At 40.1% G+C, this 16,654-nt stretch overlaps 1 pseudogene; it reads left to right on the forward strand.

The window, feature by feature from the left end:
* The first annotated feature begins 3,261 nt into the window (after positions 1 to 3,261).
* Positions 3,262 to 3,756, forward strand: LOC147453535 (uncharacterized; annotated as a pseudogene).
* Positions 3,757 to 16,654: the final 12,898 nt, after the last annotated feature.

The raw sequence follows: 16,654 nt of genomic DNA on the forward strand, positions 1-16,654 counted from the left end.
GTGTGTGTGTGTGTGAGAGAGAGAGAGAGAGAGAGAGAGAGAGAGAGAGCGAGAGAGAAATGAAATGAAATGTTATATTAAACGTCTTATAAAGGCCAAAGTGACGTGAGACCAAATTGATACAATCTTGGTGGATTTAATACAATGTCTCAGTATAAAATAAAATAAAGTAAAATGAAAGCTAAATGAACATGAGTGTCCAAGAATGTCCGACTTCGAGCTCTATCAGAGGATGTAGAGCATCGTTTATGTCTGCCTCTATATTGAATGTCTCTCATGTTGTGCTAAAATAGTCCTGATTCTCTGACGAAGCTCTATCAATGTCGTGGTGGCTTTCGTTAAAGTAAGCATCTCGCTCTCCCAAGATAAAATGAACATGAGTTTCCAAGAATGTCCGACTTCGAGCTCTGTTCGAGGATGTAGTGCATCCGTCAATGAAGAGCATCGTTAATGTCTACCTCTGTATTGAATGTCTCTCATGTTGTGCTAGAATAGTCCTGATTCTCTGACACGGAGCTCCATCAATGTCGTGGTGACTTTCGTTGAAGTAAGCATCTTGCTCTCCCAAGCTAAAATGAACATGAGTGTCCAAGAATGTCCGACTTCGGGCTCTATGCGAGGAAGTAGTGCATCCGTCGATGAAGAGCATCGTTAATGTGTGCCCCTGTATTGAATGTCTCTCATGTTGTGCTAGAACAATCCTGATTCTTTGATGGAGCTCCATCAATGTCATGGTGGCTTTCATTGAAGTAAGCATCTCGCTCTCCCAAGCTCAATGGAGTTGTTAGTCAATATACCTTTGGTATAGGTGGATTTGAAGTTTGAGAGAGAGAGAGAGAGAGAGAGAGAGAGAGAGAGATCTAGAGTCCTGGGGGGTTCACCATGGAAAACTTATCACACCACGTAAGTGCAGGGGAGGGGTTTTTTTTACAAGTTACATAAGCATACAAGTTAGGGGCAGGCCTGCAATAATTTGTCTCCTAAGCTTAAAAATAAGGGAGGGGCATATCATATTTGGGGGGGGGAGGGGACGAGGGGGGGGGGGTTGACTTGGGTCAATTACTTGTAATGATTGGTCACCGGTGTGCACTAGAACTTGGATAAATTTTGGGGAATTTTTTTCTTATGTCACATATCAAATTTTGCATCAAGCCGGTCATAGATAAGGGCTGATTGGACACATAGTTTGAAAGTCAAACTAAGACATATTGAGGGTACATCTAGTTATCAATAGAAGTGGTTCCTTAGTACGTTGCCAGTCACTATGCTACACATTCTTTGACTAATTTTACTTACTTAGATCTGTGAGACCTAAATTTTATATGTAAGATAGGGGTATGATATTTTTCTTCATTGATTGTTGTATAAGCGTAGAAAGGGGGGTCATATTCCCTAATATAAGTCGTATATAGGGTTTTTATCAAAGTTGTCTGCTCGCAGGTGGCGTCACGTTTTGTATATAGAGTGAATCCCCCGGGTCTAGAGTACACCCAATCCTTCACTTAAAAGACATGCTAAAGAGAGAGACACAAATCTGTTTCATTGTTCTATAGGGTTCTTTACCAAAGTTGTATAATCGACATATTTAAGAGACATGCACATGGCTTAGTCTACAAAGTCAAAAAATTTAAAATTCTAGAAACCAAGGATAATTCTTTGACTTATGAAAATTTTGGGTCAAACCTAATTGGGTCTCCCTATTACGGGCAAGTCTTATTCCTCCTATTGTCCCTATGGTGGGAAAATCCTTTCCCCCTCACTCTTGGAATTAAGACCCTTTGCATCATCTGTTAAGATTTGCATCCCCTGCCTTGCCTTTTGTTGCCAGCAATGGGTCAAGGCTTCCCATCTACATCCACCTTGCCCTTCGTAGAGGGTAGTTGTTGGCCTTGCATGCCACCATTTTGTCCATAGCCTATTTCCATGCTTGATGGCTTGCCTCAATGCTAGATTATGTCAGCTGATTGCCCTTGCCCCACCCATGTCACTCTCATTCCACACAACAAAATAGAGAGAGAGAGAGAGAGAGAGAGAGAGAGAGAGAGAGAGAGATCTGATGCTCTATATCCAAAAACTCTGTGAGAGTTCGTTTCACGGCCAGTTATTTTCCTATGCTTTATGAGAATCAGCAGTGGACATGCTCGTAGAAAATAAAGAGGATAGACAACACATATTATCTACTTGTTATCTATATCTAATGATGCAACTGTAGCAATTTTTGCATCACACAGGAAACCCAAAAGATACTTGTCACATGCACACTTCACTTGCGCTATGTGGACATGCTTCTTCCACAGTCTTGCAGGAATCATTAGCTTAGGACTGAGCCTGACACCTTTGTGAGCCTCTAGAAGGACGTGCATGTCCAAGCCATCCATAGTTGCATACCCTCTCTTGCACAGGATAACCTTTCATCATGCAAGAATTTACCACGTGAAACCTCTTATAAGTCATTATTTAAAAGTGACTTTTGGAATTATTTTTGTAACTTTGTTGGGAAGCTTGCCCTACCCAACATACAATTGCTATAAATGAAACCGATTGGGCACTCAATAGAAGCATAAGAGCCAAAACACAAAAGGAGGTAGACACCACAACAGATAGAGAGCACCTCAGCAGGAGCCCTAGGGTTCTCAATAAGAAGACCAACGTTTTTGCATCAGAAAACTAGTGTTTTCAGTTTTAGCCCAGCATTACTCCTAGCGTTTTTGGATTCAGCCTCAAGGACAGCCGACCAACCAGCATTTAGGTTTTCAGCCTAAGCGTTTTCCGATCAACCCCTTAGTCTTGCAGATCACACCCTTCTGCTAGCAGATCCTCACCCTACCATCAAAACAGTCAACATTTTTTATTTCAGCCATCATGTTTAGATTTCAACACCTAACGTTTTGCTAGTCATAGTCATCGTTGTCACCATCGTCGTCGTCACCGACATAGTCCCAGTTTCCCGCAGCAAATCAAATTTCATTTTCAACAAGCAACATCTCTAAGAGTTTTGCATTCTTAGCCCTTCCTCGTCATCGTCAAAATCATTGTCACCACCAACATCATCATCGTCATCATAGTCTTCGTCATCATCGACATCCTCGCCGCTAACATCGTCATCGTCATCACTGTCTCGGACTTGGTGATGACACCATCGTCGTCCTCCTCGTTGTCACCATTGAGTGAAAGCATAGCTCTCTTGGGTATGAGCTCGTTAGTAGGAGGACATATTACGAGCACCTTCGTCATGATCACAATGGGGATCTTCATCCCAACATGGCTATTGGAAATTTTGAGCATCCCAATGCCAACTCTCAACCTATTATTGTGGTCGAGACTGCTCAAACATCATTACGTCAACACGCACCTAGAAAACAATGGTGTTCATGCAAAACATATTGCTACGGTGGAAGATTTCTAGCTCCATCAACATATAAAATACACCAAGATGCCGATGCTAGATATCGAGAAATAAACTTAAAATTTGGTATGCAGAATACACATGCTTCAATATTTTTGTAATGCGAAGAAACCATTGTACCCACAAGCACAAACGAGCTTCAATCGGATTTGAATTGTGAAATCCTCGAATATAGTACTTCTGAAGCATTCACGGATGAAAATTGGGATCAAGGCTTCAAAGAGAATGAACCTGCTATCTTCCATATCTATGAGGCTCCTGCAGGTGTTTCAGAAGGTCAAAACATTGAAGAGCATGACAATGCAAGGAGTCTTGGTGATGAAGATCCACTAAACAACGAGAAAGAATAGCAACAAGAGGAAGATGTGGCCAATATAGATTATAAGATTCTCCAAAAAATAGTTCAGATGTAAGCCCTATGGGATGACATCAGGTCTCTATGTTAACTTAGCATATGGATGTGACTATCCATGTGGGAGATCGATTCATGAGAAAGGCATCATCATTGGCCGAGGAAGGCAAAATTGGAGATTTCCGTCAACTGAGGAGCAACTATGTATGATTCAGTGTGGGTTGGATGTTGCTAATGTGTTACAGCACAAGAGGGTTCTATTCAAATGAGAAGTATTTAGTATAGGAGATATAGTTGTGGTGAGATCTAATCATTATGAAGAAAATGCAGCTTTTGTAGGTGAGTGGAAAGCACAAATTAGTGTCACAAAATGGTGACATGGCATAACCCTTAACACACACACTCTCTCTTGAAGTGGAAGAGCCTCTCCCGAAAATCACACGAAAATGACTGACACGTGGCAGTTGTACGGACGTCTATTTTTTGCGGTGGAAATTGTGGAGGCTAAGTCTGTGGCAGTTTTTTTTTGGGCATGCTTTTTGGCTACGCAAATTACACACACACACACAGATAGAGAGAGAGAGAGAGAGAGAGAGAGAGAGAGAGAGAGAGAGAGAACCTGTTTGCTTTATTTTGATGCAAGAGGTTCAGAGAGAGGGAAGCCTCTCCTGCTTTATTTTTCAAAGCTTTTGATTTTCAGACTTTGGGACAACTTTTGAAGATTTTGGGGCTCTGCTTTTAGCATCCCTTTGTAAAATCTTTAAATAAGCAGGTAGGCCTCATAACTCAAGGCATTTGGATTCAGAGTCTGAGTGTGACCATCTGCTTGCACTCTTGTACTTTAAACACAGATTAATACAAAAAGAAAAACCGGAAGGGGTGCCAGTCTTTGGGTCCAATATCTCTAGGCACAAAACTCCACCGGGCTAGTGTCAAATCATTTGTGAACTGTGACTTGTTTTGAAGTGATCTTTTGTGGTGTCACGGTAGATTCTCAACTTGGAGTGTCCAAGTCTGTTACGATTAGATCCTTCTTTACTTTGGTGCATATTATTACAGGTAGTCAATCTTGGTTGAATATGTTGAAAACTTGAATGTGGATCCAGTTACAGGAATGAGTGTGCTTCAAGTAACCCCTATTCCTTTCTCTTGGGATTGCATAAGAAAAGTCAATTCACTACTACACAAGTTTATTCGGTGGAGGTTTCGGAATTACATTATTTCCTAGGAGCCTAAAGATCTAAGCATTCATAGGCGCTTACTGAGTGCTAGTAGACATAAACCCTAAAATATGTGATGATGTGGGAGAGGAGACTTGTGTGGATCGTATGGCATTGAAAACACAAAATCAAGTTGAGGGCACATCGGGATTAATATGCTCATTGAAAACGTTGAGTCTTTTAAGAGCTTCATGAATATAGTGTCCCTACAAGAATTATGAATAAAATTTAGTATTTTTATGTTTCTCAGTTTAAAATTGAAGTCTTGTGAAATGGTTTGTCCAATATATAGACAAGAATTACTCTCTATGTGGAAGAAAACCAAAAGTATGGAATCTTCATTACATGAGTAGGTAGATGCTTTTTCTCAAATAGTATAGATAGATATATTCATTTAATTTTCTATATGTAGAATTTTGTAGGACATCCCTTCAATTTTCTATGTAGAAAATTTTTATGGACGTCTATCTAATTTTCTATATTTAAACGTTCTGTTGAAAGCCTCATCTAATTTTCTAGGTACATTGCTTAGGAAATGTTCCATTTTTTCTACATTGCACTTTTTCTAGCGATATGTGAATCAATATAGGAAAGTATATATTCTACATTGCACTTTTTCTAGTTATATGTGAATCAATATAGGAAAGTACATATTCTCTTTTTTTAATATATAGGAAAGGTTTCAAAAGTCCTTGTGTCATGATGAAGCACGGCTCTGCTTCGCAGCTGCTGACCACATAGTAGGCGGCGCAACTCTTCATCCTTACTATTGGTGTCCGTTCACATCACAACAAGCTTTGTAAGGACAATATTCTCTATCTAGGTTGGAGGCGGCGCCTAGAGTAGGTAGGCCGGTCAACGTCCTCCATGCATGTGCATGGAAGGGGGTTGTTTGCAGTAGGTGAATGTCATCACAACATGCCTGCCCAATATTAGGCTGTTGGCCACATTTTTGTCGGAACTCTCTCTCTGCTATCGGAGCTCCTCATTTTGAGTCTACATTTCAACAAACTGTCGAGACCTCTCCATCTGGACCTCTCAAACTTCTCCTACCTCCACAGTCTCTCCTTTCTCTCATTTAAAAGCATGTTGCTTCACAGTCCCATGACTCACGTCCTGTAATCCTCTCTGCAAATTGAATCCCCTTTGCTAATGAGAGGGCTCATTTACAGCACCATCATGTTCAATTTTGCAAGCGAAATACCGTGTATATACAAAGGATAGACCCCATTTACGGCACCACCATGTTCTATCTACCTTTCAATTTCACTGGCGAAATACCTCAAGAGGGTGTACATATAAAGGACAGACCCCATTTAACACGGTTTACAAATCATGAGAATAAAATTTTACGCATACCTCAATATACTCATCAAAAGGCCTTAGATTCCATTTTGCTGGCAAAATTGTAGAATAGGTGACCCTGAGCGTAACTCGGGGAGAAGCGAGACCTTAGCATAACTCTGCATAACTGGGCAGCACATCTAGTTTTGTTGTCACAATTCAGCAAAAGGCAAGCCTCACATCTAATTTCACTGGAAAAATCCTAGCTTGAATGTCGATGGTAAGCCTCACATCTAATTTCGCTAGCAAAATTCATCAAAATGCCACAAAATTTAACATCGATGGCTAGTCACCAAATCAACATCAATGCCACATTACTTTAGTTTTGTTAGCATACCCTCATTACCATAATCCATACCCTTATTAATGTTGGAGGCATGCCACAAAATCAACATCGATGCTATCGGTGCTGCTATACTTTAATTTTGTTGGGAGACTCTCATTAACATATGCCAAACACAATTTTCCCTGGTAGGTCTGTACTCATGTCTTTTTAATGGGCATCTTTCAAGATACCCCACTTTTGTTCAAAGTGAAAATGGATGGCCCTGGTCTAAGATTAAATTTCTCTGAACATAAAGAAATTTGTAGCTTTCCAAAAGAAGATTGATTGCTATCAACATAAGATGCTAAAACTAGAATTTGAGTTGGTTATGCAGGCTTTGAAGATGAATCGCTCCATTATTTTTAGAACTTTTTTTGGGAGGGAATTTGTGACAACTTACATGCTGGTTGTCAAAAGGAATAAAGATTAGAAAATATGGAGGGGTATTTTGGTAATTATACCTATTTTCTTTTGGGGAGATATTTCGGAGATATTTTGGGTCTCTTATTCCTCAGAGAGCATGTAACGTACACCTTGGGCATGGAAGAATGCGACAGATCGAGGGACAGGAGGTCGGTGAGGAGACATCCAGGAAGACGTGGGAGCGGGCGGCGGGGGTTTATGACATGTATGATTACAGAGTAAAGAGACAGGGATGAGAGACACGCAGGGGCACAAACAGATGGAGCAAATGAACTACGGAGGCTTTGCGCAGGTCAACGAAATCAATTGGCAGGCGCAAAATGACATGTGTCAGAGCAATAGGAGATACAACGAGCCAGTAGGTGTTCCACAGAGAGAGAGATGGCGAGCATCGAGGTACGAATGGAGACGATTGATGCCTGTGCGCCCTGCAGGTGCACAGGCATCAATCGAGATTGTGTGTGTGTGTCCACGTTGCAGCCATGGAGGCGCCAATGTGCATCGTCTGTCTGTGTCCTCGCTGCAGAATAAAGATGGCGTGCATCAAGAGTAGTAGGAGACAGAGGCAGCGAGTAGGCTCTCTCTCTCTCTCTCTCTCTCACGCGCGCGCGTCTACTAGGTTGTCTTGAGGACACAACATTCCTGCACTCATTAGATAAATCCATGCCTTCTTGTGGGAAAGGCTGCCATGTGAAAGGCAGATGCAGGAGACAGACTTGTGTCTGATGCCATGGTGATTGTCTGAGGGCGAACCACCCCATAATAAACTTAAGAGTAATTAAAACCCCTTATAAACTTAAGAATTATAAAACCCCATTTTTGCTGATTGTCTTCTATTAAGTGAGCACTTGAGCAAGCATAATGTATAACCTAAGCATCTAGTACTCAGCCACTCCAAAAAGTAAGTCTTGGGTTAATATCTTTTGTTAAGCACTGTGGAATTGATGTTCCTTAGCATTTTGTATAAGGCTCATTGGCTCTATTTTGTTGACAAAATCCATGGTGGTGTCTTAGAAACTTACGCAATGAGGGAAGATATAAGCTTTTTTTGCTACGTTCACATTTGGCAAGGCTTTGCCAAATAGCAAAAATGTTGCTAAAGGTAGAAGATACCACTTTTTTACAAGTAGTAATAACTACCCATGTTCACACACATTCATGAGTGATAATTTTTTGTCTATTGTGATCATAAATTATTATGATAACTTTCTTATTTGTTGCCCACTTATTCATGATAACTCCTGTGTTTATTGTGCCCACTGCTTGAGGCAATGGAGGAAGATGACAGATATATGGTTCCGTCTTGAAACATATCTGAATCATCTATTCATAGGAGCTGGTTGGCCATAAAAAGTCATGTAAAATATATGTCCTTGTATGAGGCATGTGTGTAAGATCTTGTTGGTGCATGCCTACATAGTGCACGTCATACTTCTTTCTTGAAGGGTCAACCCATAGGAGTTAGAACCAGCTTACAAAATTTGCAACACAACAAGACAATGAGGATGAAGTAGCATTCTCAAAAAGAAAGATAATAGAACTTACAAATGAAGTTTCTACAAGAATTGCTATTGCTATTTAGGTAGATGTTGGATGTCAAAATACTGCCATAATTAGACAGAAGAGACCCAAATCACTTGCATGGCCAACCATGATCTTGACCCACATAGGCCAAAGTTCCAAAGGATCACAATTCCTAACAATGAATACCTTCCTCCTGTGCTACCATTTTTTGTCCTCACAATAATAATAAATAATAGAGCTAGTTGCGAGTCAAACAATGTTGGCAGTACATCATACCAATCATGGGAGTATGCTTATATGCTATTGGATAATATTCATATATCAAAGGTGTATGTGAGTCAAAAAATGTGCACAATATGTCGAACCAATCTAGAGAGTATAGTCAGATGTCAAGGATATTTCAATTCCATTAAAGCTAAGTGTAATAAATGCATTGACTCAAAGGGATGTGCAGGCAATCAACAATTTCCAACACCTTCTTTCTATTGAAGAATTATAATATCACAAGATGAAACTGGCATTTGACCGTAGATGATATGGTTTTATGGTGATAGGTTGAGCACAATAGGGAGCCAACAAATAGTATACACGGATTGACATCACCTTCACCTACTAAATGGTTGGTGGTCAAAGGAACATCGCTTACTACAGGTGAAATTTCCAGTCTTCAAGGTACATGCAAGATTTTTTCTTGATGGCTTCTGGGGAATGGGTGCCATCCGAAGGGACACGCTGAATATTGTACACACAAAAGTTAGGCCCAAGTATAGAGAAGGCAAAAAAACTTATTACTAGAAGATTAATCAGCAAGGATATGCAGAGTAGGATTGATTTTGCACAATATGACTTGCTGCATACACATGTTATTTAGCAAAGAGAGTACGTTGTCGAGAAATTTGCGGTCTTGCCAGGAAAGCACCGGGCTTATGGCTGTAAGAGTTTGTGAGAGAACTCAACAAAAACTATATGAAGGAATTAAACCATAGATGCCATGAAGACTAGGGTTTGGAAAGAAGTGCAATCAAAGAAGACTCACCCTTTCTCTCTTGCACTCACACACACACAAAGAAAGAACGCAAAAGAGAATGTCAAAACAATACGAAGATGAAAACATCAAGGCTATGGTCATATCGTATCATGGGTAATATGAAAGGGTTAATGGATGAGTTAATGGCATTCAATCTTGGCTGACCAAATAGGCTACGAATTGTTCTTTGGAATTGTAGTTTTGTGCTTACCATAATATATATATTTTGTCTAGTGATTGGGATTAATTGTGTGTACAAATCCTCTTGGTTCATAGCAAGATAACTACGCTTACATCAAAAGAAAAATTATAGTCTATGAGAGGTAGTATAATGGGATTCGGTGATAGAAGTATTTCATTGAGCCTTTCAGGGCCGAAGAGAAACACTATATGTTGTTGAAAGTGTATTTTACGGCTAATCCATACGTTAATTCTAATAGATCGTACAGAGTGAAAGCGATAGAAATGATCATCATGTGGGTTATTCATCTAGGATAGTATGTGAGAAATGTAGATATGAGAGAAGTGAAGAGATGAGAAGTTTCCCTCCCAAGCCCTATTCTTGCCCGTAGGCAATAAGGATACTGCGGGGAGAGATGTACCTGTAGCAAAGAGAACCTAGAGAGGATGAATGAATGAGAGAGATAGGTTTGGTTAAGGAGATGAGATTAGATACATATATATATGTTGGATTAGAGATGAAAATGAAAACAACAAGAAATCAAGAAAACATCAATGTAGAACACATCTTACTTGAAACCCTTCGGCACCATTATTGATGGAGAGAGAAGAAGAGTGGATAATTCCACTTTGATTGATACGCCAAGTACAACACCTTCTTTGATTAGAGTTGATCCTCCAAGTATGGCGTACAAGAATGGCTAGTTTTCCTCTAGGAGAAAGTGTAGGCTTGGGCTTATGTTAATGGGGCTAAGTACAATTAGGCATTACTACTCACTCCCTCAAGAATTCCTCTCATCAATGGCTTGAATGCTTGAGTTACTTCCAAGGAAGAAGAGGTCCCCTTTTATAGGTGAAGGGAACCCACAAGGGTTTACACAAGAAGAGAGGAGCCAGTGTGAACAGGAATTGGAAAAGTTGGAAATGAGCTGTCCCTGCATGATGTGGGCAGACTGGGGTCCAGTATTTTGATCATATCTCCTCAACAGTAGCTCCAAATAAAAAAATAAAAATATGGGCAGAAACTTCAGCTCATTAGCTACGATTTTTATTTTAAAATCATTCTCCAATTCGGATTGGAACCTTGTGTAAAAAATTCATCAAAATAGGGTCCATTTATGGCAGCAAAAGTCTTCATGTGGTCTCCTTAGCCTTGACTTTCATTTAATTCCCAAGGACACCTCATGCCATATGAAAGCATGACATTTCTCATTGACAAAGTTTTGTAACCATGCTTGCAATAATGCATTAAAATAAGTGTATCTTTGAAATCATGCCACCTAGTGTCCCACTAGGATTTGATTCTCTCCTAGTAGCTATTTAAAAAGAAATATAAGAAAAGTATAAAAAATACATAGAATATATATATATTGGATTTTACCCTAGATATAGGATCTAGCTAGGGTGTGAGATGATAATGAAATAGTAGAAATAAAGAATCAATGCTTTTTGCCCCAAGTTAAAGAGGCGGAGCTATTGACACTTTTCCCATAGTATTTTTTGATGGTAAAGTAAGAATACATTACCCTTGAGATAAATAATAAGATGAGATAGAAAGCTTATTTTTATACTTACATATGCATATGTACATTATAGGAAATATAATTATGTATCTAAAAAGTTACAAGATAACTCTTGTAGCATGTATTCCCACTATGTACATGTCACAGCACGACATCCACCCCCTTTAAACCTGCACATCCTCCGGTATGTGCCAAATTATTTCTTTGTAAGATCATCCCTCTTGTACATCTTCCTTGCTTTCATCTTCATTGGATGATTCTAGAGCTTCATTTTCACTTTGATCTTCACCTGTGTTTTGCTCTTCTTCCTCATCAGCATTTTCTGGATCATTGTCTCCTCTTCTCTTAAACATTTTGATCCTTTTTCCTGCAATGGGAATCTTTACTTCTGTGCCATCTAGTTCAGACAAGGTGTAAGTAGCATTTTCATGCACATGTTTTACAACCTATGGTCCAAACCATCTTTTTGAAAACTTACGCATGACTGTGTGTTGGTTATCAAGGCTACTATCATACACTAAAACCCAGTCACCTTTGTCAATTGCTTTGCTCCTGAGCCGATGTCGCTTATCAAAGTAGTCCTTGTTTTTCGATCTTGCATTTTTGAGTCGTTCTTTTGCAGCCTCAATGTCTCCAGGTCTTCTCTCTAGTTGCCTTATGCGCAATGCAAGGAGATCTTCCCTACTATGCCCCTCTTGCCAAGGTAGTACATTCCATGTGGGAATTGTATCCTCAATCGGCATCACTGGCTTTTGACCATGCATTAGCTCCGCAGGCATGTAGCCAGTTACTGAGCTATGTGTTGTACGATCAGCCCATAAAGCGTATGGTAACAGTTTTGGCCACTCACCAACTCTTCCTTCGCAAAACTTGGCCAAAGCTTTGATGATAGGAGGGTGCCCTCTTTCACTCTTTCCATTGCCTTCAGGGTTGTAAGCTGTAGTAACAGAAAGCTTGATCCCTAATCTAGAAAAGAACTCCCTTGCTTCTTCGGCATCCAGTTCACCTCTGTCTGCAGTGATCTTTCCCACACAACCATAACGGCAAATCACCTCATCAAGAAGGAATTTGCACACAGCTTCTGTGGTTTTAGCTCTTAATTCTCTTCCTTCAACCTGATTAGTTAGGTCCTCTCGTGCAAGAACCAAGTACCTCATCTGCCAGAGTCCTAAAGGCATTGTGACTAGATCCACAACCCATTTATAATGCATGGCTAGTGGGTATGTAGGGTGCAATCCATCACGATGTCGGACATTTGAATACATTTGACAAGTTACACATGACTCTACAAATTGAGATACATCTTTATACATACCCTTCCACCAGTATTTTTCTTTCAATTTGGAGAAGGTTGCCCACACACCCCTGTGTCCAGCCCATAAACTCTCATGAAACTCTTGCATGAGCTTTACTTGAGTCTCTTTTTTACATATAACCCTTTGTGGTGTAGCACCCTTTTGTTTAGGATGCTTCCACAAGTAACCATCCCTCAAAAAGTAACCATATGCTTTCCTGCGTATCCTCTTGAATTCATGTTCAGACCAATCATCCTGTTTTGTTAGAGTACTCAAGTAGCTTCCAATAAGAAGCCAATCACCTTCATAAAGATCTTCATAAAGCCAATCACCTTCATAAAGATCTTTCAAGAACAATTCAAGTGGATTAGTCATGTGGACATTGTTACTTTTGACATGAGAGATGGAATAGAACTTTGTGCCCACATCATCTCCCTCATCAATCATATGTGACTCATCTTCATACCTTGCCCTTGATAGCATATCTGCCACTGTATTGACTTTACCTGCAATGTGCTTAAACTCGGGATTTAAGGACTTAATGTAGGCAATCCACCGCAACATAGCAATGTCTAGTGTTGAGCAGGTTGTAATCATCCCAAGAAGTGGTAGACAATCTGTTTCTACAACCACACATGCACCAATTAGGTACTCTTTTCCACTTTTCAAGTCTGTAACCATACCCCATAACTCTCTCTTTATCTGTGGATAGTTTCTTTGGCGAGCACTTAGTACCTTTGCTCCAAATCTTACCACATACCTGTGTCCTTCTTTGTCATCTTGCCCTATTGCCCATCCAATCCCTGTAGGACTGGTATCTACTGTCAGAATCACTGGCCTTTGACACTCATAGTCTACCTTTCTCAAAGTCGTTGCTGATTGGAGTAACTCCTTTAGCTTTTTCATGGATTTTACATGTGCTTCTGTCCATTTAAACTTTTGATTCTTTCTAAGCAGCTGATAAAGAGGATCAGCTACATGTGTATAATGTGGAATCCAAATAACATAGAAGACACATGCTCCCAGAAACCTTCTAACCTCAGTGATGCTAGTGCATGTTTCTTTCATTCTTTGGATGGCATCTACCTTTGATGGACAAGGTTTTTTACCATATGGCCCGCACATGTGCCCCACAATGAGCACTGTATTGACACCAAACATAGACTTTTTCCCTGACAATGTAAGATTCACTTCTTCCAACCTAGACAAAATTTTATCACAATCATTTATGTGATTTACCACAAACCTGCGACATCCCTTGAGATCCAAAGCTTCATCTTTGTCACTTTCTTCACATCCTTTGATAGGCAAATCATCAATGAAAGGCATTGTGATTTGAGGAATAAAGTCACGTAAGACCTTATTCATCCCATTCATTATATGTACAACCGAGTTGGTTGCTCCCTGTGGCAAGGTACACATCCTTACCAAACCCAAAGGTGTCCTCATGGTTGTCAAGTCTCTGCTTTCGATTGCAAGCTGAAATTGATCATACCCTGAGTAGAGATCCCCCATTGAGTAGATTGCTCTCCCTGCAAACGCCTCCACAAATTCATCCACAATTGGACCTGTACCTACATTTCTAATTGTCACCTTGTTCACTGGTTGCATATCTTGGATGAAGCGTAGAGAACTATTCTTCTTTGGAACTGTGAACCACCTATTTGAGTATGGAGCACAAGAAGGCTCCAAGATTCCCATTTTGATTTTCTCATTCAGTAGCTCTACTAACTTTGGCAAATGAGCCTTTGGAACCGGAATAGGCCGCAGATTCCAAGGCACATGAGGTATTGTGAAAATTACCATAGGAGCTACAATATAAGGATCAACACATCCTATCTCATGTGGCTCAAATGCAAAAGCCTTACCATGCTTTGAAAGCATTTCTTTGAAGCACTTTGTCTCCTCCTGTGTTAGAAACTCCTTGCAACCAATCTGCAACTCTTGAAAAGACTCCTTTGTGAAGGTATGCCCGATCTTTTTAGGATTCCGCAAACTTGGTTGTAAAGAAGCCTGTTCAATCTTTTCCCTGTTGTTGGGTGGTAAGGGTGAAGCTACTGGTTTCACCTTCTTTGCTACACTCTTGTATTTAGTTTTAACATGGACTTCTGGGCCAACTGTTTGGCTTTCTTTAAAGGCTTCTATTACTTGATACATTTCCATAGAGCAAACTTTCACAACTTCATTTTCAAGATGCACACTAGACCTCATTATAGCATCAAGCTCACCCTTAGTATCTACAAAAGAAACTTGTTCACACAAACCCAAAACATTTTCAGTAGGCTTTAGCAACCCACTCTTTTTCATGCCTATTTGTACATTATGCACATATTGCCTCTCATATCTCTTCAAATCTTCAAGTTTTGTAAAACATACTGATCCATTCCTTGTTACCAAGGAGCTCATCGAGAAAGTTTCACCTATTTTTGGATCAGGCGAGACCCTTTTTCTTTCTGTACCATTGCAATCCCGCTTTACAATGGTACTTGGCCAAAACCCATCATTTCTCTATGATCATGAAACTCTTTGCTTACCTTTGGTAGAGGATGTTCTCTGAGGTTGTCACGATTTCTTTCATGGTTTACATAGACTGTGAGAAATTGGACAGCTCGTTTACCATCTTTGCTACGTATTCTAGCATATGCTGAACCATCGTCCATAACCTTTGTTTCCATTCGAACTCCCACAATGTAGGGTTGTCCAAGGATGAGATGATATGAAGATGTATCCTGTACAAAGAAGTTTTGGTCAATCTTTACATCACCTATTGTCACCTTCACACCTGGACATGCTGCATACAATTCACCGGATGAATTGTTTGCCACTTTTACCATCCAACCATGATCTGTGTCCATTGGCCATTTGCACTTGTTGTAGAGACTCTTTGACATTATGTTTATTTCTGAACCATGGTCAATCAAGGCAACAAATGGCTCTTCAAGATCACCTACCTTAACCAAAGTTTCTGTAGTAGCCCTTGCCCAATGACTTCGTGAATAGTAACTCCTAGGAATATCTTCAACTTCTTCATCATCATTTGAGAAATGCACTTGCTTCACTCTCCCACTAGATTGGTAGCATCCTACCACATCTCCATCATTCTCCTTATTTTGCAGTTGTATCCCTTGTGTCTTTGAGGTTTCCCCTTCAACCTGTGGACGAGAAACTTCAGCAAGGGTTTATCTTTTTCTCTTGATGATGTCAATGATCTCCTCATGGAATTCACGCTTTGCAATGCCAAGAACTTCTCCCAGAGTAAACTCAATCTTGCTATTCAAGATCCTTTCCTCCAAGACTTTCTTTAAATCTGTAGCAACCTCAATATCAGATTGTAGTTTATAAGTTGGGCCTTTTGTCTTACCTTTCATTGGCTCTTTCTTCTTTCCTTTTGTAGACTCCTCCATGAGTACTTCAGGTGGAGATGCTCCTTGTGTTGAGGGTGTTTGAAAAGGCATTGAGTCGCTTCTTCTCCCACTTCTAGAAGCTCTTTTTGATGGTCCTTCATCAGTATTCTCACGTCTGCGCTTCTCTTCTACAATTGCCTCATTTTGTTGGCATTTTGTAATGTAGGCATGCATTGACAATGAGTCCACTGGATCATTCCATCCTGTTTCTAGACGTATGCAATCACCTGCTTCATGTAGAATCTCTTTTGTAAGCTTTCCCTTTGTAGCTAATTGCATGACATTTGGCCAAATTTGACCATGATGGTCACTCACCTCTTCATCACAAAAATGTTCAATTTTTACTCCATAAGTAGCTGCCTCAACTGAAGAGGTGGCATGCTTGGTTGCCATATCTTCAACTAAGGTTTGCATTCCCCCCTTCCCAAAGTTAGTTCTCAAGGGTAGACCTGTCTCTCTTAAGTGGATTTTACCATCCTTAAAAAAGACAACATCTTTTGACAAAGAATCACTAAAATCATCACAATCCCTTCTTACATGGTCTGTACTATCACACCAAATACATCTATTAACAAACCCTTCTTTGGGCTGTTGTCTTTGCCTAGGAAGTGGCCCTGATGGTTGGCCTTTT

Source organism: Adiantum capillus-veneris, chromosome 7 (assembly GCF_014529385.1).
Source record: "Adiantum capillus-veneris isolate H3 chromosome 7, ASM1452938v2, whole genome shotgun sequence".
Taxonomy (NCBI): Eukaryota; Viridiplantae; Streptophyta; class Polypodiopsida; order Polypodiales; family Pteridaceae; genus Adiantum; species Adiantum capillus-veneris.